At 35.8% G+C, this 27,385-nt stretch overlaps 1 long non-coding RNA gene across 1 annotated transcript in view; it reads right to left on the bottom strand.

Annotated features, from left to right (window-relative positions):
* Nucleotides 1–27,385, bottom strand: part of LOC144966749 (uncharacterized) — a 182,212-nt gene that overhangs the window by 90,487 nt on the left and 64,340 nt on the right. The window contains exon 3 of the long non-coding RNA XR_013644264.1: nucleotides 8,577–8,639. This is a non-coding gene — a long non-coding RNA (uncharacterized LOC144966749). The remainder of the gene's footprint in view (nucleotides 1–8,576; nucleotides 8,640–27,385) is intronic.

The following is a 27,385-nucleotide window of genomic DNA, read 5'->3' as shown; positions in this document are numbered from 1 at the left end:
TAAACACCGTTGACCAAAACTAAATACGTAATTATAATTTTTAAAAACAGTCACGAACCAAATGTATAGAATCATATTATACTATCATTCAAAAGTTATAGCACCCTAATTACCCTCGTTATTTTGAAGAACACTCAATTAATAATACAAATACTAGAACTAGATACAAACTTTTATCTTTGAACGATTCATTTTCTATTTGAAAAGACAACACTCATTGTTGTAAAACAGTCACGAGAATCGCGTGTATGATGAGAGATTTTGAATCGCATATTCTAAACAACTTACTCGAACCTGTGTGTGTGTGTGTGTGTGTGTGTGTGTGTGTGTGTGTGTGTTTGTTTATTTTTGTTGTTTTTTTTTTTGTTTTTTTGGGTTTTGTTTTTTTTTTTTTTTTGTTTGTTTTTTTTTACCAGATCATTCCTGCTGTGCTTGCACGTTTTGGGAATTACAGAAATTTAATGTTTTGTTAAATTTAATAGATTTGATACCAAATTTTAAATAGTGAAATCAACGTGACCGAGCTTTCGCCATGCTTTCAATGGGATTAACAATTCAGGCAGTTGAAAGACAATTTCCTGATAATAAACCGATTATTCAGTGTTTAAGACAACGTTTTGATGACACTGGAAATGTTTTAAAAAGCCAAGAAGTCGTCAGACAAGGGCGACAACTGAGAGAATTGATCGTGCTTTCGTCAATTTGCATGTACGAAATCTTCTGATGCCTGCAGCCGAAACTTCAAGGTTCCACAAGATTTCAAGCTGTACTTAGACGATTACGTTACCGAGGAATCGGTCGTAAAGATCTGAACATGGTAACATTTTGACCGAAGTAAACATACAACAACGGTTTCAATTGGTTAGAGAACACTTTCAATTGTCCCAGATATGTTGGAATACTGTTCTGTTGAATCATGGTTTTTGCTTAGTAGTAATTTATGGCCGACAAAGAATCTTTCAAAGACAAGGAGAAAGATTTCGTCATGTCGTCGTGCAGACATGTTTGGTGGTGGAAGTGAGATGGTATGGGGAGGAATCATTGTATCTTGGCTCACACTTCTGGCTCAAATCCAAGGAAACATCATAGGAAGGAGGTACGACGATGAAATCATTTTCACGAATGTCGTTCTCCACATGGCGGCAGGGTGGTGTTGCATGCATAACAGCGTCTGCCACCACGTGGCAATTATTTCTTAAAATGCCCCACAAGAGCATCAAATCATGTTTTAGATTAGCCATCAAGGTTGCCTGACCTCAATTCTATTGAAATATGTGGGATGCACACGATAAATGTCTGAGAAAAAGACCGCGTTAACCTCAGACGCGCCAAAAACTTGGGTTGGTGTTAACGAAAAAATGTGCGCAAATCGGAAACCTCATTCGGTCAATGGGACATCGATGTCCGGCAGTTATTCAAGAAAAAAAGAGGACATACATAGTACAGATTAAATTTGAAAGTGGGAAAATATTGAATGCGTCTAACCAAAATAATCTCCCTTTGAATTGATCATGTGATCAAACCATTCATTGCATTAGATTTACAACATGTTTGGGGTATTTTGTGACAAATTTAGCCAACATTCAAAGACATTATTCAATTTTACTTTCAAGGGTGGCAGAACTATTGCGAATCTGTATTATTAGTTTGTTCCAAAGTGGTACGGTTTGGTGGAAACTGATGAAGATAGCTGTCGAGATTATTTGGAGGAATGTTAAACGTTTGACACCTTTGGATAATTGATCTTCATAATCATCGTTGAATGGTGTTTGGTGTTTGGCAACCACCTCAAACCACTATAATATCAGCGTGAACCAGAAGTCGAAAAGTGATTTTAGACGAAAGGAACAAAAATATGAGATTTTGTTTTGTCTCTTTCAGAAATTATAATATCCATTGCCCTAAAAGAAGCATTTAATTTAATCTCAAACTAATATTTTAAATTCTATGTTGATCATTTTGAGACATACGAGTCACAAATATTTAATAAAGTGTTCGATAGAGCAGAAAGATCAATATATAAAAGATATCCTATACTGGGATCGGCTGATTTTGCGAGATGATTTTATCCTGTATTTGTTCAGCTTTGGTTGGCAATGGGCACCATGTCACATACGCCTTGTCAGATTCTCTAATAAAGAGAATGATGTGTGGGCAGACTATGTTTTTTGTTGATAAAAATAATAAATAGTTATATGACGTCAGCACCAATCCGTCTATATAGAAGATGTCAGGGGGAATTGTCAATCATTGTTGATGAATTCGTTCGAATTAAATTATAACAGAAAGACTTTTACGAAATATTAAAATATACGCAATATCATGTTTTTTTAAACCATTGAATTAGGATTAATAATCATACCTATTTTTGGCATTGATTTCACCACCTAACAAAAAATAGACAAATAAGCAAAACAAGTTGGTAACTTCCTTGTCGGAAAAAAAGAACTAATTGACAGTTATGGTTCAGTTAATTAGGACCAACCATTGTGGCTGTAAATTTAAGGTGGTTTACTTATTTATCCTGATAAATCATATCTTTTCCCAACCACAGAGATTAACAATTTTCACATACTTGGATCCAACCAGTTTCTGATGATTTATACTAGACGATTATCTACCCTTACAGCGAAATCTGATCAACACTCATCTACCTTCTTGAAACCCATGTCAATATACATCACAGTGAGATGTTCCACCAATTGATTTATACAAATAGTGTTTTATATCAATTGTTCCACCTAGTACACGGAGTTCTCTGGACCGTTGTTTACACACTGAATGGAAACAGACGACTCCACAGCTGCTTCACCAGTATAAAGTTGCCAGTGTTAAGTGCTTCTGGACTTTTAAGTCTGTTGATAGCCATCAAGCGTTACGTATGCTGCATGATTGTGCCAGATTCAAAGCTTTATGGCTATGGTTGAAATCTAAAAATGTCTGTATGAAATGATTCCAGACAACGCAGAAAGGAAAATACAAAGAAAGAAAAACCATCCCCAAAATTATCGAAGTCCCATGTTTGAGGCGTTTTACCAAGATGTTCTGGCCAAAATTTTAAATACGAGATGTTGGTTTTTTTTCAGAGTACGGTAGTATAGGACTGAAATACTATAGACACAATCATATAATTTGATTGATTGTGCTTTCCTAACTTGTCTAGTCTAGTATTTGACAGAACCGCATACTATCTAAAAAGAACAACTAAGACAACTACTACGAATCATCGAGTCGGAGAGTTGTTTGTTTTTTGTTTTTGTTTTTTTGTTTTGTTTTTTTTTTTTTGTTTTTGTTTTTTTTAATTTATCACACCGTTTAATTATCATATCATATTAACTATATGACTTTGTAATGGGCCACATGTTCCCCGATAACAAAATAACTAGCATATTGTACCTTTTATTTTAGTAACTAATGCAGGCATTACTCTCATACAGTCATCTCTCGCAATTCCTTATGAGTCAATCTTTAACTTCCGGTGTAAGGATGGAAATTGATTGGCTGCCGTGCCACGCACTGACTAAACGCCTTTTTAAAAAATTGTGACTAAAAATAGTATTCTTGAAATACAATGGATCCCGGTTAGCCTCGAATTGTTAAAGATTCTTAAATCTGAGATTTCTTTTATATTTATTAAGAGGCCGGTTTAACCATTTTTTTGACAAGTCGAATGAAGTCGGAGTAAATAGTAGACATCAATTTAGAATAATTATGGCAAAAATTAAAAAGGTTGTTTTTCTAGAGTCTACAGCGCTGTAATCTTAATAAATTCGGATATAAAACTTCCAGGCTATCCATTCTGGAGTCCATTCACGATCGTCATACAGATTGATTACAAAGCGGTCGCTACTAGAATTAACGTTATACTGGAAGGAAAGAAGTGAATGAACAATCGCCATTTATTCGTGTAAGGTTTGTATGTGTGTGTGTGTGTGTGTGTGTGTGTATGTGCGTGTTTGTGTGTGTATGAGTTAGAGACAAAGAATGTGTGTTTGTGTGTGTGTGTGTGTGTCTGTGTGTGTCCGTAATATCGTACATGATATACTTAATGAATCAAAAATTGTGCATGTGTGTGTTTCTGTGTGTATGTGTGTGTGTATGAGAGAGAGACAGAGAATGTGTGTTTGTGTGTGTGTATGTGTGTGTCTGTGTGTGTCCGAAATATCGTACATGATATACTTAATGAATCAAAAATTGTGCATGTGTGTGTTTCTGTGTGTATGTGTGTGTGTATGAGAGAGAGACAGAGAATGTGTGTTTGTGTGTGTATGTGTGTGTGTGTCTGTGTGTGTCCGAAATATCGTACATAATATACTGAATGAATCAAAAATTGTTCATGTGAGTGTTTGTGAGCTTGGAGAGAGAGAGAGAGAGAGAGAGAAAGAGAGAGAGAGAGAGAGAGAGAGAGAGAGATAGAACGAGAAAGATAGACAGAAATATAGAGAAAGGTAGAAAGCGGGGGAGAATAGAGACAAAGCAGGAGAGAATAAGAGAGAGAAAAAGACAGATACAGAGAGAATAGATGTAGAGTGGGAGAGAATAATAGAAAAAGAGAAGTAGACAGATATCGAGAGATGGGGTAATAAGAGGGGGAGGATAGAGACAGAGCAAGAAAGAATAAAAGAGAGAGAGAGAGAGAGAGAGAGAGAGAGAGAGAGAGAGAGAGAAAGACAGATATAGAGAAATAGGGGTTGAGTGGGAAAGAATGAGAGAGAGAGAGCGAGTGTGAGAGATAGAGAGAGAGAGAGAGAGAGAGAGAGAGAGATTGTAGCTATAGCAATGCAAGAAAATGGGCTTTGCATTCAAAGATTTTTCTGCCTGCACCCCTTAATTTTGGAGGCAATTCGTTTACTTTTCTATAATTAATCTCTATTTCATGTCGCTTTAATTAAGGTCAAGGTCACGCGGAAAACATTCCAGATTCGAAAATCTGACAGAAGAGAATAGCTTAATTATTGTGCCATCAACTTCGATTCTTACTTTACTTTTACTTGACGTCATTTATTGTATCCTAGCGTTGAATGTGATGACATGTCGGATTGATATTGATACTAAAAATGGAGTTTGTTTTTGAAAGATATCAAACTTTGTTTGAATTTATGTTTTATCAAGCAGAATAAATATAGTTTAATAAAGCACTTTTCAACATCTGCGTCACTCACACAAAAATAGCTTTACACTGTGGGTCACATTTGTCTTGGTTTTCTTTCACTCGAGCTTTTAATTAGAGCATAATAGACTAACTGATATGCTCAAAGCGCTTTACATGGGTCACAAGCCGAAAGCAACACTGAGCATATTAGAATAAGCGAAATGACGCTGGTAGCAAACAGATAATAATAGTATCTCTTTTCGGCAGAAACAATGCTGTTATCCATCAGGTACTTTTTTACGAGATATGAAACTGACAGGCATCGACTCAAACACATGGGAATCGCTTGCTGACGACCGCAGCGGCTGGAGATATGCGGTGATGGAGGGAGTGAAGAGAGGCGAGGAGAGAGAAAGAAGAAGTTTGAGGAGAGGAGAGCAATGAGGAAAGAGAGGCCGCAGATCCAAACACCAAACACACAGTCAAACTACGTGTGCAACAACTGCGGTAGAGACTGCCATGCAAGTTGGTCTGCTGAGTCACACTGGTCGCTGCTCTCAACAAGACTGATGAGACCAAAGCCATACAGAGCGCAAACCATCGTCTCTTGAGACGGAATGATGCCTACTACTTTTTTTAAACTCCTGAGTGAAGAGAATGTGACTACAGAACCATATCTGGACTGAACCTATGTGACCTGCAGATTATTGTTTCATGTCATACCACTAATTCACAAAGACGCAGGTTATTCATTAAGAGAAAATAGTAGCTCGGTATCTAAAATCAAATAGGATATCGGCGTGATCAAAAACATGTATATACACATTTAGAATTGTCATCATATTTTTTATTTGAAAACGTAACATAAAACTGTTTGGCTGTGTACTTCTTTATTTATAAACCGTGTCATTATCATACAGAATTTTGTTTTCATCTCAATTTTCCTTTTCCGTGATGATATATTCACGTGCTGTTTTAACCCCTTTTTCACATCGTTGTATACAAGAAACTCGTTGGACAAAAAATTGTACATTTCCTGTCTTTCTTGATTCGTTCCAAATCAAAGCCCTTGTTTTGTCACCTATTCAAACAAACCTTGACAATATAGTGACCTGGTTTAGAAACAAGTCACCAAGTCACTCAGACATCTAGAAATCAATCATTAAACCATCCATCTGTTAGAATTAAACTTTTACTTTGTTTCGTGTCTGATTTATATTATGTTCATGTTGTATAATGTTTGTTTGTTTTTTGCTTTTTGTTTGTTTGTTGTTGTTTTTTTTTGGTTTGATTTTTTTCTTCTCTGTCTGTGTCTTTTTGCTGTTTCAGTTTTTATTGTTTTTTAAAATTAAATTGTTTGGTTTATTTTTGTTTCCCTATTTTCAGACAATAAAAAATATTTTATGCTCACTTAATTGTTATCTTTTAATTCATTTGCAATATTTTCACCTTATCCAACATGATACCAAGTACAGTCACCCAATAATTCATTCCAAGGGGCACATAATGCCATAGACCAAGATACCCTCCGAGTTCTATAATCATTCGCCGATTGACTATACAACAAAACAGCCTATTTAACTCTTATAACTTATCGTGTTGCAAGTCCAAGATTGCAGACAGCAAAGCGACATAATCCGGTTTTCAAAAGGTGGTTACATTTTTTTTTAACTAGAACATTTATATAGCACAATATCCACTAAACGTGCTCAAAGCGCTTTCCAATGGGTCCCTGACCACCAGCAACACGTAACATGTAGAACGAAACATGACGACTGTTAGGCGATCTTACATTTTTTTCCCGACAGAGTCAACGTTGTTAACGGCCAGGTACTCATTTTAAACCTAAGTATGGTGAGAGAATGTGAGTAATGAGCCTTTTCCAAGGACTCAACTATGCGCCGAGCGAGGCTCGAACCCAGAACATTCCGATCCGAAAGCGAGTGTCATACTACAAGACCACATAGCCTCACATCACCTAATATTTCAAGCAACGATCATGCAAACACCCATACACATTCACAAGCACACAGACTTAAAGACAGTGACGTCATATTACATTCTTGTAGTCACGTGGGTCATGAGATCAATATTTTGCTCCACGCGACCCATCGTCTCCAAAATGTCGGTGAAAGTCATAATTACAAATAGTGCTGTTAATTTTATTGCTTTTTTATCCGTCATTTTAAGAAATTACATTTTATTGTCCTTAATAAGCATTGCAACCTAATCAAAGTCTCATAATTTCGTCTATAAATTCAATTTTGAGCACCCACCCCATCCCGACATAATTAATACCGCTTAGAGGCAAAAGTTAGTATATCAAAATTATATAAACAACAATATGTTTTATAAAAACCGTAAAATTCGGATCGCCAATCATGACAACGCCATGTCTCTATTTTCTCATGGACTTTACTACGATTTTAAAACAAAATGGCTTTAATAAACCAATATGGCAACTCTTCTTTCGTCTTTAAAAACGGAGACGTGTTTTACATATTATCTTTTTCATGACAATATTATTATTGCCCGTTGTCTTGATTACAGTCTGTTTAACTGTCACATTGAGAAACCTTTTGTGCATTATGGTACAGATGCAGTTCCCTGCCTGATTTGAACCTCATAGAGAATTGCATTTCGCATAAATTTGAGCCCAAGAGCATTTTGTGAGCCATCGCTTCAAAATGGTATTATGACGGAATGGACCCCAGGCTTAAAATTCTAATATAATCTTTAATATAATAATAATAATGCTGAAAACTTATATAGCGCTATAACTCCGAGACACCAGACTCTAAGCGCTTAACTTTTTTTTTAAAAAATAGTCCCTCAGAGGCATAGGGCCCATGGATTCGGGGTTTATCCTGGTTTTATTGTGTGAACCGAACAACAACGCAGATATATCGCAAAGCACGTTACTAACAGATCTAACAGACCCATCTACCCAAACATTGCTGTATAGACAGGGGGGGGGGGGGGGATTCGCCTGCACCCGGTATCGATCTCTGTCCTGTTGCATATGAAGCGAATGCTCCATCAAATGAGTTATCGGGACTCCTTTGACTTATAAATGCCTTCATTGAGAAGGATAAAATTGTTCCTGAAACTTGAGGCAAACTCTTTTTCATCTTTCAATTCATTTTTACTCAATTTTCTTACTTCAGTTCATTCCGATATAAGACCATGCTGACGCGATGAGTCACATCTAAAGAATGCCAGTCATCCCTGTATCATTATGGTGTAGTAAGAACTGTAACATGTAGAGGTCGACGAACCCTTAAAAACAGTGTTTACATATAAGTAAACATCATAAAATGTGGTCATAAGTTGTGATTTACGAAACTAATGCACAGAATTGGCGGTAAAACGCATTACCCTTAATTCCATTGGTAGGCCATCAACCGAAAATGAGAGATAAATTATTGTTTTCTTGGTAAATTATATCAATCAGTTTTGTTCTTTGTGGTCGAAGTCTACTTACCGCAAATTGGAACGTTGTTGTTGATCATTCCCCAATCAGTCCTCTTGGTTTGTCCAATACAATCTGAGGGAAAACAATAAATATTCCAAATGTTTCTTTTGGTGGAATGAAAGGGACATGATAAGAAATTGGATTCTTGACTGTCCCGAAAATTTGATATTGTGATCGTTATCATCAACATAAGCATTATTATCGCCATCATCACCATCATCATCGTCATTAGAGCAGCAGCATTAGCAGCAGCAGCAACAACAGCAATAGCAGCAACATCATCACAATCATTTTCATAATCCTCTTCATCATCATGGAAGAGAGTAAGTAAGCTTATGCAAAAAGGCTAAACAAGAATTCTAGTGGAAAATGATCAATTATTCCAGCAAATGGGTTTAGTGAGTTCACGATGCGGGTAATTCAGTAAAACTTGTTTAGTGAATGATAAGTTTGGGACAGTTTTACGTCTAAGTTATTGGACTGGTTTTCGTGTTGAGTACTAGTCAATCAATTTTTTCTTAATTGGTTTTGGTTGTTTGTGCATGAAAAACTGACATTTATCAAAATAATATGATATCATAAATGGCTGGGTTTAGCTTTAATATTTAGGGATTTAACGTTTCGAGTTGAGCATGATTCGCTTTTACTTTTAGGGGGCTGGTTTTAGACTGACATGGGCGGTAAAAATCAGTAGGAGAAAAGAAATGAAGAAATACAACCTAAAAATTCGAGGTGTCTCTGAGACAAGATGGACTGCAACTGGTAAAGTTATCATAAATGATGGACATGAAATAATCTACTCAGGTGGAACAGCATGAAAGAGGAGTGGGTGTGATTCTCGAGGATCGCATAGCAAAATCCGTTCTTGGGTACTGGGCAATATCAGACACAGTTTTACTAGTGAAACTGAAAGCGAAACCTTTAAATCTAAATCTCATACAAGTGTACTCTCCAACACCAAAAAGCGAAGAGAGAGAGAGCGATGTAAACCTGTTCTACGAAGAAATAGAGAAGGCGAACAAAGCATTGCAAAAACAATTAAATAACTATAATCATGGGAGACTTTTACGCCAAATTTGGCAAGGCAAGAGTGGAGACCATAGTTGGACCTCGTGGTTTAGGAACACGGAATGAGAGAGAAGAACGATTGATAGACTGGTGCAGACAAGAAGGCTACTCCATTGCAAACACGTGATTCGAACAACATGTCAGAAGAAAATGGACGTGGATAAGTCCTGGAAGTCGCTGCAAAAATAAAATTGACTTCAAATTAATACCACAAGATTTAGGAACTGTATTAAAATAGCAAAGGACTCTGAGAAAAACACGGGTAAAATTCAAACCTAAAAACCTTTTTCGATCTTTATCGTTATTTTTCCTGGAGGAGTTGCCATCTGCAGCCAGACATACATAAAAAAAGAAACTGAGATAATTGAAGTCTACAAAACGTGCCCCAGAAGCAGCTAGTTCAAAAACAACCAATACCTTAGAAAGTGATTTTTTTCATATCCGTGCTTTTCCCACACAAACGAACATTAGATCACTAGAAGAAAGCATTCTCCATGTTGCCTTTTTGGTATTTAAAAAAATATATTATGAAATTGAATATTTTGGGACCTGGTATCTTCTAGAGCAAGATAATAATATGAAAAGCTGTGAGTAATCGGTGCAAGATCAAGCAGATAGAATTTGTAATCGACTATGTTGAGAGTTTCGAAAATAACATAAAAAACAAATAATTCATTCAACTGAATGGAAAAATCTTGACAGGTGTGTGTGTGTGTGTTTGTGTGTGTGTGTGTGTGTGTGTGAAATAGTGGCAGACAAAGCGAAAGAAAAAAGAAAACACAAGTTTAAAAAATGATCTTAAAATATGAAAACAAAATTCAGATTTTTATCTTTCGCCATCTCCCGAATGTGTCATCTTCTGTCGTATCTACTCTAAAGACACATTAATATTTTTTTGCCCTTCATGCATCGATCGATAAAATCACCCTGATCTTCTTTTTTTTTAACTTTCAAACCTGGGACTTCCTTTTTTAAATGTGTTTTTTTTTTGTCCAATGTACGACAGAACTGTAGATCAATGTTTTGCGATATCTATTACTGTCACTAGGTTCCGAGATATCGCCGACACGAAGTGTTGATTTTACTTGTCTGAAATGTCCCTCTACAACGTTTGTGTTTTTATTGATATGTGCTTATTTCTGGTCCAAGAGACATAAAATTCCTGCCATATACTGCCGTACTCTGAAAGAACTCATTTTTCAAAATTTCGCCTGAAAATTTATCCTTCAACTATCGATCGATCAAAATGACACATCTTAATAAAGTCAAAGGTTGGGGAATTTTTGACGATAATTTACATCAACTGATATAATTTGATGGACGAGTTTACTGTCCAATTTTTTAAATACGAGTTTTTCCAGAGTACGGCAGTTAACTGGTTAAGAAAGAGAGTTTTACCTTTTAAGAAAGTAAAAGTTAAAGTTTACAAATTCTGATCATTTTAACTTTAAACTCAATTTTCTTCATGTAATTAATTCCGACATAATAGCAGTTTGGCACGATGAGTCGCACATCTGAAATGAAATCCTGGCCAAAGTAATAATACGTGTTTTGTCTGTGTATGGCTGTGTTAATGTCATGATACTGTGATCTTACTCACGGCAGCTGATTCAAATTTGACGGGAGGTTGAGCAAATGACCCATAAACACGAGTACACGGTGTAAAATGTAAAGATTAAACGTGAGTAGAATTATTTCTGGTTCACTTCCACTGTCCTATACCTCTGAAGGAGAATATATAACTCCATATATAAACCAAAACATAACATTCATCGGTTATCGATGACGGCGTTCCCGATGACTCAATTCATAGACTAGTCGATCTTCAAGAAAGGTTAAATAAATCCCTGGTTGGGTCTGATAAAATGTGAGAGTGCTGTCCTATGAAAAAAGAGGTGATACCAAGCTACTAGAAGCTGGGGATTGTAAAATGTAATAATCAAAAATTAATATAACACCTTCAAACTATATATATATATATACCCAACACGGAACTTTTCAATTCATTCAACATTAAATCGTTGCTTAAAAATGACGAATACGGTATCTAACATAAGGTATGCTATTGCTATATGTAACCCACCGCCTCAAAACAATATCATGACGGGATGATTTCAATGCTTAAAATTGAATTTATAATTTTCAGTGTTAGGTTCAGTTTATGTTTTATTCAGGAAAATGAATATAGAATTCCAATGTGCTGAAAACCAATTTTTTAAACTTAGAAACTTTGATACTTAGGAAGGAAAGATTTCTAGCACATGTTCTTATAGATCCTATGAATCCTTCACATTCTTGATCAGTTTAGTTTTTATTTGACAATTTAGCGTCTGGTTTATCCTGACATAATACAGTTTTCAAAAATTTCCTTTTGGATGAATAAAGTACATTAATTTTAGATTAATAATAAATTTAATTAAATAAAAGTCCCTTTATTCAACCCAGAGGGGAAATGTGTCTCTCGGGTCTATTCCAAGGGAAGACTGGAATAACCCAGTCGTCAGCAACAGTGCAGCGCCGCAAATTGAGCTAGGGCGAGGTGACTTGCTCAAGACCACACAGCGCAGGGGCGAGTGATCGAACTCGGTACCTTTCGGGTACAAAGCAAAGACTGTACTGCTGAGCCACGCTGCCCCCTCGAATCACATTTGAGGATAAGAGGGCAAAAGGATTCTATATGGATGTATGGATCGGAATTGTCTTACGTTGTATGAAAAATCACACAAGAAAAAAACCACAGACTAGATCAGATGGGAAATAAACTATGTAAGTATTTTAAAACATTTTGTCATACACAAACAAATCGCCTTTTTTCATATTATTGAGATATAATTTTGTTGTTTTTGTGGGTTTTTTAAAACTTTAAATATCAATGAATTAAGATGTCCTTTGACGTAAGAATATCTTACTTAAACCTGAGAATTCGTGAAAATTTAGGGAGAACTTATTTGATATTATTTTAAAGTAAAGCTTTTCTGGTCAACTTGAAATACGGCAACTAGTCAGTGTACAGTAGACGTTGCCTTCATGTATGTTTACGTATTCATATAGAGATGGGAGATCGACAACTCATAGATGTGGTAATCTGAGGGGGAAAAAAATATTTTTCTTTTAGCCACAAAAACTTTTTCTTTGATAAAACAATCAGTTAAGATTACATCAAATGATTAATGTTATTTTAAAATCTCAAACCAGAGACTTCTTTTAGATTGGGTCATTTTGACAATTTTGACCTGTCGGGGATCGTCATAATCGATATGATCGATTTTTGAAGGAACAATTCCCTGGCCAAAATGAAATAAAAATATAATGTTTTGTCAGATTATGGCATGATTTTGTATATTCTATTCAGACAGAAATGGAAATCCATCCGAGGATTCCCTCTGGTGGGAGAGTAGAAGATAATTTACTTACGATGATTGCAATGATATTAATATCTGAAAATCGAAACGGACCACTAGAAGTCAACAACTAAATATTGATAACTACCTCTCAGCAGTTTGACCAGATATTGATAAAAATTAAACGTAAACAACTTATAAAACAACTGATATCAAATTGGATAGGACATCAAATAATTCATTTACACCCTTCAGAAATACTGAGTCATTTCTATTCAATTCATTTCCATTTAGATATTTATTTATTGTCGGAATTGACGTGCATTTATTTGCTGGTCTGATAACCCAAAATATTATGGGCTTATTATAGTAATGGAAATCTCAAAAAATAACGCAAAATAGTGTCCATTACAACCATTTTAAATTAGGCCCATAATTGCGTTCGGGTGTCAGACATATAATATTAAGTCTACACCTCAATCGGAATAATATATTCTCGCAACGAAAAGCGAGTTACCCTATTACATTTTGGCGTCATCATTATTTTTGCATTCAAAAATACGAATTTTGTTATTAAAATAAGTAATGACCTAATCGGATGTAAAAAGACAAAATCATTTTAGGGGTCAGTTTAAACATGTCAAGCCCAATATTTGATTTATTAGGTGTAATTTGGGTGATGGCCAAGCCATAAAGCAATGATAATCACATAAGCAAACACAGACAGAAAGGGTTTTTGCCTCGATTTGTCTCCCTTTCAGTGACAGGCTGATCTACTTCACCGTCCAAATAAACTACATCATTAGGTTCCTCCTTACGCGAATGATTTTTTAAATGACCTGGCTTTTTAACCAATTAACTGCCACACTCGAGAGAAACACGTATTTAAAAATTTTACCAGAAAACTCGTCCTTCAAATATCGTTCGATTTAATTGACCCTTATCTTGGCAAAACCTTTCAAACTTGGGACTTCGTGGTTTTCGCAAAGGATGGCATTTAACTTGTTAACTATTGGGAGATGCTAGCTTAGAGCTAAAATGTCTGAAGAGGGAAACTCAATAAAGGAAATAAATGAAAGGTTTAAAAATCCCGTAAAACTTTTGGCTCCTTAAACAAACTTTTGAATGCACAGACATTTTCATCAAAAACAAAGATGCACTTGTTCAAGAGAAATGTGTTATCAGCTCTTTTATACGGAGCAGAATCTTGGAAATCAAATTAAACTGTCTTGTTGCAAGACATATATTTTCCAAAACAATTGTCTACGAAAAGTCTTTCATATTTTTGGCCCAACGAAATATCGACTAAAGATCTACAAAAAGCTGCCATGACCCCATTTCTGAAACAGTTAAATCAAGGAAATAGAGATGGATTGGCCATGTTTGCCCGATGAAGGAGGGAGCAATCCCAAAAACGCAGGGCAATCACAATAGGGGAAGACCAATGGAAACTTTGAGAAGATCGGTGGAGAGATGACATCCTTCAGTTGGACCTGGGGTGAGTCCGGAAGCTGGCAGAAGGCATACGTCACTGACGCTCCTTACTGTCGACCTTATGTGTTTATGAAACACCAAAGAGAAGTAAGTAATTCGTTGTGTTTCTTAATAACGATTTGAAATTTTGACACACTTTCGGGATAGAGGAAAGAAAAATAGAGAGGAAGACAGATATGGAGAGACAGATATATATATATATATATATATATATATATATATATATATGTATATATATGAGTGTGTGTGTGTGTGTGTGCGCGCGTGTGTGTGTCTGTGTTTGGTGTGTATAGAATGTGTTGAAGAGGGAGATGCTGAACAAGTGAGTCCGAGAGAAAAATGTGGAAGGGGCATATCGGTAAGAGAGAGAGAGAGAGAGGGAGAGAGAGAGAGAGAGAGAGAGAGAGAGAGAGAGAGAGAGAGAGAGAGATAATAGTGGTATAAAGGGAAAACATTGCAAAAAAAAAAGAAAAGGGCAAAAAAACAATAAATAATGGAGGGAGTCACGGGGTAGAAATCAAGGTAAAATAATTCATTCCCCCAGGGACGTATCAAATAGCAGGAATTTATTACACAGACTAGTATGGATGGGATTGGAAGGCCTAGACGCGTTCCTTTCTCTTTTTTTATGCATAAAATCGAATGGTTTAGAATTATGACCGTATTTGCCTTGGTCATAAGTTCATCGTCCGCGTTGGTGTTATCCCCTCATAAGACAATTGCCTAAAATCCCCCTCATATTAACAGGAAAACTGCCGTGCTCTGCGAAAAAAAAACACACGTATTTTCAAAATTTGGCCAGAAAACTCATCCTTCAAATATCGATCGATTTAAATGACCCTCATCTTGGCAAAAACTCTCAAACTTGGGACCTCGAGTACGAAAATTGACACGGTTATACAAAGCAATAGGTAAGTTCATTGTGAAGTGACCTTGTAGCTTATTGATAACATTATTTCACTGTGGCCATAATTTTGGAAACTTAAAATATCGATGAATATCGATGACCCTCTAAATAGTTAACCCTGAGACTTCAAAACATGAGGTCATTGTAATTCATCAATGTTTGCAGTTTAAAAAAAAAACTTCTGGCCACAACGAAAAAAGTGTAATGTCTATGCTGGCAAAATTAATCAAACTATCCGTCTTTTTAAGGAAGAATTCAACAATCAAAGCAATATCCGTTCCAACACTCAATACGGTTGTTATTATTATGAACTCTGTCGGAAAAGTGTAGGGTTTGGTTGGGTTATTTTCGGCTTTATGAAACAAAACTCAGTCATCGGTATATAAAATTCATATTAAACGAATCTGTGTCTATCCCACATTATGTCAGATATATTACGTTGTTGTTTTTATGGCTTCTAGCAGTGATTTAGGTCTCTTAGGTCAATATCGGATTTAGTTAAAAATACTCAATAATAGACCACCCAGCGTCTTCATCAGAGGATTGCAAGCAGTGGAATTGTCTGTCTTGCGCTACAGAAACGGAATGATCTTCGGCCAATTGGGGCTACTGGCTCCTTAGGTTTTATCTTTATGTATTTTTTATGTAATACAACTAAAAATTTAATTTTTCTTTTTTATTGCTTGCTACCCTTTGGATGAGACACATTATCATCTTGCATCAGTGCCTGTTCCACATTTTTCAATAGAAAAGAAACTCGGGTAGAGCTAAAACAAAAAGAAACCTACTCGAAAAAATATTTCGGTCATGAATTTGTGACACTCTAACGTAGCAGGTCAACATATATGTCATGACTCGTCTGTAGCTTGTGTTTTTATTCTTTTCTTTTCTTTTTTTTTTTAAATGCAAGACTACGTCCCGAACCGGTGACCACCAGATCAAAATTTTATTTTGGCGTTTTTTATGCCTCCTTTTATCCACTATGATGTAATGGCATGACTTTTTCCTTATTTTGTTTTATTTTTGTATGTGTTTACTCCTCTGATTACAGATTCCTAATTCATGTGGTATGCTGGGAATGATGGTCGCATGCAAATGTTCGGGGGTTATTGATACATCATAATTACAAACCGATTCGTTGATGACAGTTACATAACACCAATCTTTTTGTACATGGTGGAAGGGGGGGAGGTGACAATTGGTAGAGCACTTGCTTTACACTCAAAGGGACCGAAACCTATCCCGGGTGAATTCAAGATTTTTTTCTGGATCTTTCTGAAAGTACTTTGCGATAGACCAGCGTCCTCTTTAAAGGATAGAAAAAGTTGCTATTGTCTTTTTCTCACTGTAGAAAACCGTCTGAACTTCATCTCCATGTGCCTAATATATATCCGGTTGAAGTATTTTTTGGTAAACTCGCGCCCATCCGTTTTCCAAAAAAATATTGGTATGAAAAAGTGAATATAATTTAACGTTTAAAAGGAAAGAGGGGAGGATAGATAAATAAAGAGAATCGGGGATAGCATGTGGAGAAAGGGAGTGACTAATCAAAAAGATAAATGCATATTGAAGAAAAGGAAAGAACTCAAGATCAAGTTTAGATAAACATTTGAGAGTGATTAAAAGCATATGGAAGGAAGCAAGTGAGAGAGAGAGAGAGAGAGAGAGAGAGAGAGAGAGAGAGAGAGAAACCGTGGAAGATAGAGAGAGATAGAGAAAGTGTAGAAAAAAGAGAGACAGGGTGCAAGACAAAGTAAGATAAAGGGGAACGGGTTCAGAATACTTGCCATATTTTTAGTATACTATTTACGTAGAATGCATATTATTAATGCCATTCACTTAGTTAAATTACTCACGCCGGATATAACGTACCAACACACAAAAATATGTGTATCCTTAAACGTTTAAAGTCTGATTGATACAATTTAGTGAGAACTACTCATATAAATGGCTGACTAAAACCAATAACAAAGAGCTGGGTGACGTCAATTTCGTTCCTTCTATAACATTTCAGCAGCTGTTTTGGTCATGCGCCAACACTCTGACCTATACAAATCCCCCATCGTCTCATAGTGTGAATTAAGTATGAGTAAATTGACACTGCCCTAGAAAAGATTGATGATGAGAATGTTTACTATCTATTATATTATCAACACGAAGTTATCATGGGTTGAATGGAATAACATATGGTGTGAATATAATGTAGGACTTTGTAACATTGACTTTTATTTTATGCTTTTTCGTTTTGATCGGAACGAATGTAAATTTTCTTTTACTCTGCTGCCTATTTTAGGACTTCAAATTTGTCCAACTGGATCGATAAAGGACGACTTAGACATCCGTCCAAGGGCAGATTGATGACGATGGCAATAATAGTGATAAAAGTAATAATAATAATGATAGGTAAAATGACGAGGAATATGGTAATCATAATGATGATGAGGATGATGATGATGAGGATGATGACGATGATGATATAATAATAATAATAATAATAATAATAATAATAATAATAATAATAATAATAATAGTAATAATAATAATAATAATAATAATAATAATAATAATAATAATAATAATAATAACAATAATAATAATAATAATAATAATAATAATAATAATAATAATAATAATAATAATAATAATAATAATAATAATAAATGAGGATGATAGTAATAATAATGAGGGTGATGATAATAATAAGAAGAAGAAGAAGAAGAAGAAGAAGAAGAAGAAGAAGAAGAAGAAGAAGAAGAAGAAGAAGAAGAAGTCGACAAGGAAGGAAAAAAATGATCCGACGAGTATTCATAATAACATTGCTTGGACCACTGGTTAATGGTATCAATTGATTATAATAGTATGCTGTCCCCATTAGACAAACATAGACTGGTCAAAGGTCACAGTCAGGACAATACCCTATGTCTTACATTACCTAAGGCAAGGAGGCTTTGCACCTGAAGGTTAGAAATATTGATGAATGACATTAGCAAAGCACCATATTCCCTCAATTACCATTGTCCATTAGCGACTTTAACTTCGCTCTAGTAAACTTTTGCACCTGTACTAATCTATATCAATCTCCTCAAGGTCAACCTATCGGCAAATCAGCATTGATCTTGCTCACGCGGAAGCAAACACGCACACACAAACACACATACACACACGCACACAAATACTCACACAAAACACACGCATAAACACGCATACTCTCACACACACTGACACATATACACAGAGAGGGGAAGGGAGAGAGAGAGAAAGAGAAGATAGAAACACAATGAAAGAAAGAACGAAAGAAAGGAAGAAAGTGTGTGTGGGGGGGGGGGGGCGAGAGAGAGGGAGAGAGAGAGAGAGACTCTAGCACTTATGCAGTCTCATTCTAAGCTAAAACAAATATAATATTACACCTAATTCATAATATATGCTCTTGACAGACACGGTACTAAGATCAAAACTTTTGCACTCATTTACAAAGTATACAAAATGCATTAATGAGACATTAGTACCACGTTTAAAAGGGTGTGTATGAGTACAAAGAACACAGAGAACGAATTATGTTCAGGGCTCCGTGCACTTATTTGCAGGTCTGATAACCCAATTCATTATGGGCTCATAGTTGTAATGGAAATCTCAAAAAAATGACGCGAAATATTGTCCATTACAACAATGTTAAACTAGGCCCATAATTGCTTTCGGATGACAGACCTGAATATATGTAAACGTCGGTTCAAGACTATGCCATTCTGATGCGCACTGATAAAAACGATTTCTCAATTTGCCCAGAAAGCGGTTTCCATATAACATTATGTGACTAACCGCCTCCAAACAAGCCAAGTCCATTTATGTTTTGGGAAAATTGGATTGCACCAAAATCATCACTAGCATTATAAACATAACTCAATTCTAATACATTTGACGATAAAAGAACTGTTCAGAAGGAAAAAAACGGTCTATCTCGACATGGTACTGGTATAAGCTGGTTGGTCGCAAATATTGATAAATCAAGACTGATTCCCCTTGTCAATTTGGACAAGTAGACTTCAAACCGCGATTTCTTCTAATAATAGAATCGATATATATATAAGTGCTAAATCTCCATCAAACTTATTCGGCCTGTTTTTAGTGTTAAAATCATACGTTTTATTGGTGGGTTTGTTGTGGTTTTTTTGTTTGTGTTTCTTGGGGGAGGGGGTTGTTTTTTATATTTTTGGAGGGGGGTTGTTGTTGTTATTTTGTTTAGGTTTTTTTTGTATGTTTGTATTCGGGTTTTTTGTTTGTTTGTTATTTGTTTTGTTTTTGTTTGTTTTCTTTAGTTCTGTTTGCTTCTTTGTTTGTTTTTGTTTTTTGTTGTTTTTTTTTTTTTGGTTGGTTTTGTGTTGTTGTTTTTTTTAAGTTGGTAGTTATATTATTATTCAGTATATTATATAGATAGCATTAAGAGTTTTGTTTAACCGATATCGAGAAAAAACATTCTGTCAGTTTACGACTCAAGTCCTTCAGTGTTCAGAGAGCCATCGATTATTCCCTGTTTGGATGTGCAGTAATAATTGCTTGCAATCCTCTGAAAAGAATGTTAGCGACAGAATACTATCCTCAAGGTCAACTAAATAACAAGCAAAGAGGACAGAAAAATATGTGAAAAAAACGGGTCTGTTAATATGTATTTAGGTTTTATGCTCTATCAACTGAACGGCGGCCACCGTTCAATTCAATCTTACGCATCTCAATCCTCCAAACATAATACCACTTTGAGGTGGCATTTTATGTATATGTTCTAGGAGAAAGGGTACATCCATTAACACATCGTGCATTAATTCCAAAACTCTTTTATTTTTTTACTTGAATAACTTTTCACATTTACTTTTATCTTTATTTTTATAATGATCTTATTTAAAAAATCAGAAAAAATGAGCTGGACAAATTTTAATTGCAAATGTTGCTGCTTAGAACTTGTAAAAATAAATAACAATAATGAAATGAACTAGAAATAACTCATTCAACTTTAGTGTCTCTTTCATTGTGTTTTGTTGATAAAGGGAAAACCCGAAACATCATCTGTCCATGTAAATTATTTTAAAACTTCTATTCCATATCATTGTGGTCATAATTTATGCAAAATAAAATATCCAATTTAGAGCATGGCCATCAGGAGAGTCTTATCACGCCGGAGGCTGTTCTAATCTAACTCACCATTAAGACACACCTACTCATCCTGGAAAGGGATCTTAGCTGGAGGCCGAATGCCCCTTCACCAGGCTTAGGTGGATTATTAGCCGATGTGTATGTCCGAGGGTTGACCATGGCAAGACCTGCGGTCAATGTCCTTTACATCCATGGGATAAAATCTACACAATTGTTGTCGCAAGCTACTTTAACATGACGGATTTGTCACTAGGCACCCGTATTGGTTAGATTGTTACAGATGGAATATGTAGAGATAATGATTAGTATTATACGTGAGTAATATACCAATTCTGCCCTCCAGATCGCTCGTCAAAACGCGGAAATCTATGCGTAATAGTAATAATTCAACGTCTGATTGGGGAAAAAATAGTGGACACTAATCACCTAACTGGTGGTACAATAACCGATAACAAAAAGCTGAGTGACGTCATCTTCACACATTCTATGAATGTGACGTTTAAGAGTCAAAGAGGACCTAGAATTAGCAAAATGCCTATAATAATATCCTCTAAAATTAGAATGTTCGCAAGTTTATATATAACCAGGAATCAGACCAACTTATAACTTTAACCACTGCACCAGTCTAGACTTCACGAGTGTAAAACGATCAAGTTCAGCGAACGATGATATCTTCCAAATCTCTAGAGTCGCTCGCATGGAAAAGCAAGCATGGTGTGGTCTCTGTCCTGATTATTAATAGCTACTTCTTGGTGAAATACGGTGTCCCTTTAGATATGGAGGATAAGACTAGACTATATAATCTCCTTTGCTTCTATCCTATTTCCGCTACTGATCATTTATCATCAGATAAGAAAACCCATTGGGGTCTCCAATCTCTAATTTCATCTCGAGCATTTGGTGGATGTTCGAGCGGGCAAGTTGAGTACTGTACAAATTTTGTTCGGGATGTGGTGATATTACAAACGAGTTCATATTAGAATTGAGAACTCCGAGTGTAGGACGCTTGTAGGTCGCAATGTAATTTTCGCGAGGTCTAACATACCCCACCATACAATTTCTATTTGGTGGACGACATAGTATTGGTCAAAGTAGCTTTTCTTAGGTAAATTATAAAACCTGTACTTTTGTTTGTGAGATGGGCGCTCTACTTTTTGGGATATCTAGAACTTCTTTAAGATTAAAAGAGTTGTAATAATCGTCCAGGGGTTATTGTCTGTTTTGACATTAACTCCGTTGTAAGTTGATTCATTTTTCTGACCCGGCTCCTTCAGACGGTATTATGTGGAATTAATATGAAGCAAAAAATGTGACACTGGTAGAATTCTCATTTTTTATTGAGGCGAAAGAATGCAGTTTCTTAAACAGCGGACCATTATAATTTCATACCTATATCTAGTTATTTTGGCTTGAAATTGTGATTTTCTACAAGTTTGTTCTGACCTTATGACCAGAGTGATGCTATCTGTTACAATTAAATCTAATAAATGATCAGCGTCCTATCAAAATGGGAATATTTTGACTGTCTGAAGATGTGAATCACAAAAGTTTAGAACAAAAAAAATGTTTTAGATTGTGTTCATTAGCAGAATTGAACTTGCTTTGCTTAGCCGAATTTATTGCATTTGCATCCCCCCCCCCCCCCCCCAAACCACCTGTTGAAAGCTTTTTTTTTCTCATATAGCTGATGTAACAAAGTATTCAAATCTACTTAGTATGTAACCCTCGTCTCGAAACGGTATCATTCAATGCTAAAAATTGACTTTATGATAGAAATTATGAAATGGGTAAAGTTGTTTTTTTATCCATCAAGCAATTAGGAAAATAAAAATCATTTCGGGAAGAGACAAAAATTAAAATTGCACATTGCTCGCTACAGTAGTCACACCAATAATCTGACAAACATACTATTTCATTTTGGCTACATTTTACTTCAAATATCGATTACTTAAGATGATGCCCAACTTGTGAAAGAAGTATGAAAATTGGAGTACAAATTCTCTGGCCAAACTGACAAAAATGGTAAGGGGGGGGGGGGGGGGGGCACGGGTTTCGGTGCAAAAGTAAGTAATCAGTTCTTAAAATGTATTGAGGAAAGATTAAAATAACAACTTCATAAAAGAAAATAATAGTGAACATAAAACCTTTTAACCAACACCAAATACATTTAAATCAACTTCGAAAAGAACAGAAAACTGTTGGGCTCAAGACCTTTTTTTCATCTTAAAAACATAGTCTTGTTGTCGGCTCTCATTTTTGGAGGTTTTATTTTATTTGAGTTGATAATGGTTTGTCAGTGTTGTGCAGCATTACGATATCACGTGATCAATCAACTGATTTGATTCACTGATTTGGTATGTTCACCAGTTAATTTGTCCGACTTCGCAACTTAAGTTGTTTTCTTGATCTCTGTCTTCTGATAAAACTCAGCATTTCCATGTCGCTTTGATTCTAAAAGAAGAAGAAGAAGATAGAAACCTTTGGATGTAAGAACCCTTTACTTTCTAACGGACTAGATTAATTCGCTTGACACTCCCGTTGCTATCTCACAATTTTGTCAGTTCATTCATTTCGTACTTCACAAGAAAGTGACTAGCTCATCTCTCACTAGCCAGTTAACGCGAATAGAATAAAAGGGAGTGAGTCCGAGAGGAGGAAGGAGGAGGGGAGAGGATAGACAGAAACAGAATGGATATAATTAATTGACTTTTGATTTTCGACGCTTGCTTGTTTCCATGAGATCGCTGTCAGATCTGTTTCCCGCTTTTTCATAATAAATCGGAGTGATTGAAGCAAAGGCTTTTTTGAAAAATCTTTTATCATTTACATCTATCAGAGGCTGATAGAGAACAATCCGGATTATGTGTGCTTTGCTAACTTTCACATTGGAAATAACTTAGGGGTACACATATTGCAGGTCTGATCTGATAACCGGAGTACAATGGGCTTAATTTAACATTGTTGTAATGAACACTATTTTGCGAGGGGGTGTGAGTATTTCCATTACAGCGAGTCCATAACAATTTGGGGTATTAGACCAGCAAATAGGTGCACGTCCACAAAGATTATTCGGATCTCGTACACTTAATTCATTTCTTCGAGTTTTCCTATGGTAAGGAATGGTTCTGCTTCGTTTGTTTTTATTCTCGTGCATTTATTAGGAAGGGGAGGGTGTCAGGGAATTATGAAAAAAGTGGCTATAATAGTACATATGCCAATTATAGATATAACAATATCATGACTGTCTATTATGACGTCAAAGCTTTTTCTCACATTGGTATATATTCAGATTCTCGTTAGCGTTCGATAGATTGACCAAATTGAGACAAAGTATTCAAAGACAATGAATTCAATTCCAGACGGTTATTCTTACAGAAAAAAGAATCATTCACGTTCAAATTATTATACTTTGAGAGGTTGTCAATCGAGATATGGTTGACCTGATGAGAACCTAGTATTGTTTCGGAGTGGAAAATCTCTCTTAACTATTTTGACATGTTAAAGCAAACATTTCTCATGTTTGTCCTCGCTGTGTTTATCTTCACCCTCAGAGCATTGCAAAGAATCAATCATGAAATGTTGACATCAGAGTTATTGTGATTATAGAAAATTTCTATTCTACATTGGATAGAGTCTAGTGAAGGATAGAGACAAGATACAATAATTCATCCTTTTACATTATCGTCGATACTCGATTACATGATTGGTATCGTTAGTCGGGATTACTTGTCGTTGGAGGTGATTGATCTTTGGTTTCCTGACTGCAATCTGATTTAAATACGGACATTCAGTTGACTTTTTTAAAGCAAAGATGGGACTCGATACCACGTTTAGCCAGTAGGGTTTCATAGCCATCAATCAAGAGCGATAGAGCCGGAGTTCAGCACAGTTTCGATGATGTGAAAAGTACACTGTAACAACTGCAACCTAAGGGTTTAAGAAGGACGCTGGACGATTGGAAATCATTTTTTACGAATGGAAATCGATGAAAATTGAGAGGTATGGTCAATGCTGCAGTACAATTACAAAAAATAAACTTTCTTTTTAATTTTGCTCTCAAATATTTATGACTTTATGCCTTGAAACGGTATTAAGACGTAATAATGTAGATGCTGAAAATATAATAAACAATTTTGAAGTATGAAATCTGGGTTATATGTTTTATTCAAGATGACAGAAATACTATCTTAAAATGACAAAAACTAAAATCTCATACTTCTGGGCATTTTAAATTTAAACATTTAATTGGCGTTGTGTCACACCGGTATAATATCAATTTGAGACAAAGTTTCACATTCAACTTCATTAATAGTTTGATTAAGGTGTCCCTTGATTAGTAAAAAAGTCTTGTTCAGAGACGTATAATAAGATCTCATGAAGAATGGGTGTAAAATGGATTTTTTGCTTGCATTGTCTCCCATCCGGTCGATAATTATCCCCATAATATGCCCATATTACTGTCATCTAAAAACATCACATACTACTACTATTACTACTACTACTACTACTACTACTTCTACTACTACTACTACTACTACTACTACTACTACTACTACTACTATTAACACTACTACTACTACTACTTCGACTACTCTCCCCCCTCTCTCTCTCTCTCTCTCTCTCTCTCTCTCTCTCTCTCTCTCTCTCTCGCTTCTTTCACTCTCTAAATCCGCTTCCCTTCATATATTTTAATTTATATCGTAGCAGCATAATATGCACACCGAAGCTGTACTGTAACGTATTGGCCTCCACCCACTAACTCATAAAATAGTAATATCTTATATGAGCGCCTGTCCTAGGCCAATTGTTTTATATATATATTTTATTCATGACATACCGTATCTCATCTGACATAGTATTACGTAGGACAACTTGATAAAGTCTATTACATCACTCTTCTGTTTATCACCGTTGCATCTAGAATGTCCATAATATTCATGATGGTACCCAATAAATTGCCAGTCTCTAGGGGGAAAACTTTCCAATTGACTAATCATTGCTGTATTTTTTATATCTAAGAGGGCTTTCCTGTTTCAATCAAATATGAAGTCTTCATGGAAAGATCATTCATTTCATTTCAAAATTCATAAAAATAAAGAAAAATATATAAAAGGGTTTTGAAGAGCCAGAGAAGAAATAGCATAAGATGGGCTTTTTTTTACTTGCGCGGCTTTGTGGTCCTATGGTATAACACTCTCCTTCGGACCGCTGGTTCGGATCTTAGTGTCGGCGGCCAATAATTTGGAAAATGCTCTTTAGTTACATTCTTTTATGGGCAATTTACACGCAAGGGCAAAGCATGGGAGTTTGCCCGCACTATAGGCCCGTCGGTGGGTTTGCCTCCCCGGTCCAATCTCCACGGCAATTGACTAATTTGAGGTCGCTGATTATGAATCGTCAATTAATAAAATAAATAAAAACTGCAGGGATTTGACTAGTGACGAATGGAATGTTTCGGACAGAATATGTGTTCTTGAGCTTAAGTGTAAGATCAATTCAAGGAACCAGAATAACGATAACAAAGACGATCACGGTAAGAAGACGTTCACTATCTCAATCGTAAATGTTTACGCACCAACAAGTCAACGCGCAAAACAATACCCAGAGGAAACTGATAAATTTTACAAAGACCTAGACGATACACTGAACAAAATAGGAAACAAATCAATATTAATAATTGCTGGAGATTTTAATGCCAAAGTAGGAAAACGTCTCGACAGTGACACACTATGTTTAGGATCATACTCAAAAGGAAAACGTAACGATAACGGAGAAAAATTAGTCCAGTTCTGTGAACAGAGAAAACTTTTCATAACAAACAGTGCTTTCAACCACCCATCAAGACACCAGACAACATGGGTAGGACAAAGGAAAGACCAAACCCAAGACAAAATGATAACAATACACAACCAAATAGACTATATCATATGTCGACACCGCCATAAACACTACTCAACCAACTCGCGATCATACGGTGGTACACTGCTAACATCCGATCACAAACTTGTAAAAACGAATTTCAACATAAATGTGTACAGACAACGAAGACAGAAAGGTAAAACGGCAGTCAAAATAAACACGGCAAAAATAGTAAATGAGCAAGAATGTCGCATTCATTACCAATATGAACTTAACTCAAGTCTATGGAAAATAAAGCAAAACAGTAATCCAAACAATGAATGGAAAGAGACGCAAGCGGCAATGAAATATGCGGGGGAAGAAAGTGCAGGCTCTATTAATACAACTAAGAACAAACCAAATCGAACGCCTAACATCGCTATTAACGAACTATCGCGGCAACAAAAAGAACTTAGGATCAGGATACAAAACACGAAAGACTCGGAAGAAATAATAAACCTGAAAACGGAACGAAACAAAATACTGCATTCAATTCGATCACTTACAATAAAACACAGAAACGAGGAATTAGACAAAAAAGTGGAAGACATAGAAAAGTCCAAAAATAACGCATCGTCTATGTTCAAAGCGACGAAATCTCTGAACCGAAAACCATTCGAGAACCCAAAACTACAGGACAAATTTGGCAAACAGACAACAAATCCCAACGATATCCTTGACATTGTAACTGACCACTTCCAGCAGAAATTTCACAAACAAGTCTCACAAATATCGCCCTTCTCAGGAAACCCTAGAGACCTAAACAACCGCATCACAACAACTGAAGTTAGAAATAGCATAAAGTGCCTAAACAATAACAGATCCCAGGCGAAGATGAAATTCCCGCTGAATTGCTGAAATGCGGTACCCTCTCCGTGGATCTGAGCATTGCAACCATAATGAACAAAACATTCTCAACACACAAAGACTGGGACATAAACAGCGGTGTCCTAATTACAATACAAAAA

This window comes from Berghia stephanieae, chromosome 2 (assembly GCF_034508935.2).
Source record: "Berghia stephanieae isolate SIO BIC M18660-M18661 chromosome 2, UCSD_Bste_1.3, whole genome shotgun sequence".
Classification (NCBI taxonomy): Eukaryota; Metazoa; Mollusca; class Gastropoda; order Nudibranchia; family Aeolidiidae; genus Berghia; species Berghia stephanieae.
The sequence above is the reverse complement of the archived record's forward strand: the minus strand, read 5'-3'. Positions and strand labels throughout refer to the sequence as shown.